Below are 1,949 nucleotides of genomic sequence, written 5' to 3' on the forward strand. Positions count from 1 at the left end.
AAACTTCTTCCATAAGGAAGGTTGGTATTATAGAATAAATAAATGGTGGAATGTAAATAACAATAAATAAAAGTTAGTAAGTTAGTTTCATCACTTTTGTATATTAAAAGGTGTTTTCAACAAATAAATTTATTGATTACACTTTACTAGTTTATAATTTACCCCTCTTTCAAGATTCAATTGTAGTATACTATAGGGTTATGTCGAACCACAAGGAATTGCCAAATAAAATGAATCATATAAACATGTCAAAGCACAAATAATGGGTTAAACATATTTTGATGGTTTTGTTGTTTTATTTGCACATAAATAAATTAACAAGAAAAATAAACTAAGATTTCACAAATTATTGAGGAGACAAGATCAATTTGAATAAGGAAAAGATTTCTGAACTTCTTATGAGTTTGAACTACTTAGACAAGTTCTTATGTTTTACTTTGATTAACTCCAAACACCAAGTTCTAAAATCCTCCTTTTAGTGTATGTCCTAAAATGGTAGAATGATAATCACTTATATTTATTACTAAACAATATTACGTCCATAAAGAGACCAGGTTGTCACACCCTAGTCATTGACGACTCTAATATTGATGTAGTAATGAATATAAGATCTTAAGAAAAGTATGCTTAACTTGGCAAATAAACTAAGTAGTACAACTACTTCTTAGTCTATTTGTTAAGTATTTGAGACAAGTAATTTTATTGACTTGAAATCATTTTTTAGGTGATCAATCTAAAAAGAGCATTAACTACTTCTCAAAAAAATTAAATTAACCAAAGCACCAACTTGAATGTTTAAAATTTAAACTTTTAGAATGTAAGAAGAAGTATAAATTACATAACCTTATTCAAAAGAAAATGTTAGGAGCATGAGCCATCCATCCAAGGATTGGATGAGAGTACAAAATTGATTTTTGCATCTCATTTGCCTTCTCCTTTTCTCCTCTTGAATTCTAAACTAAAATTACAAACTTACTTGAAATTAAAACTCTAAAAACACTAAGAAATGAAGAGAGAACTTCTGAAAGGAATTCTAGTGAGAGACTTGCTAATTTCAAGTGTTGTTGGCCTCCTTTGCTCGAATGAATTGGTCTCTCTTTATAGACTTCCTTTCTGGACCGCTGAGCTAATTGGCTAGACCACTGAGCTGCTTGGATGGACCACTTAGCAGCTGACCAAACTCTTCAGCGTGGGGTTGGTCCCTTGACCAAGTAACTTAGTCACCTTCTTGTGCTTGACTCATCAAAGCTAGTTGTGGGCTATGAAACCAGCTATTGTGAGCTACTTCTGAAAAGCCTACGGTGGGCTACTTGAGGTGAGGTCATGGATGACTTCATGTTTTGCTTGATGGTTAAGTCAAGTCTGGTGCACACCGCTCAGCGCACCTGCTTCACCGCTAAGCTGCTTGTTCAGCAGCTTTGACTGTACTGACTGGTATGTGGTCTGGTGCTTGCTGATCTGGTCAGGAGTTTGGTACTACGCTAAGCTGCTTGTTCAGCAGCTTGGGCATGTGCCAAGCTTGTGTCTGACCGTGTCAATGGGAGGTATTCTGCTGACAAATCACCGCCATCAACACCATCCCTCTCAACATTTCAGAGCTCATTTGTCTCCCGTACATTTCCTCTCCACTACTTCATTTTTGACCATGGATATACACCCTAACCGAGATTGAGGAAGACTCGAGTGAGGTATTTTGTTGGATCGAACAGTGCTCACAGCACAAACTAGATGATCTTTGACAACCCCTCTTTGCAATTAGGATCCATGAGAGGGATGCCCAGAAAGTGTTTGATACGACACCATCCTGAAATGGATAGTTCTGTTGGAACAGATAGATCATATATCCTTGCGAGGAATAATTTTGGTTCGATCAAATTGGCTTGTTATGGGAACTGTACTCTCGATTATTTCCGAATAGTTATTGGGAGGATAAAGGAGTAAGGATGGTG

The sequence above is a fragment of the Lupinus angustifolius genome, chromosome LG07, assembly GCF_001865875.1.
Source record: "Lupinus angustifolius cultivar Tanjil chromosome LG07, LupAngTanjil_v1.0, whole genome shotgun sequence".
NCBI classification, from domain to species: domain Eukaryota; kingdom Viridiplantae; phylum Streptophyta; class Magnoliopsida; order Fabales; family Fabaceae; genus Lupinus; species Lupinus angustifolius.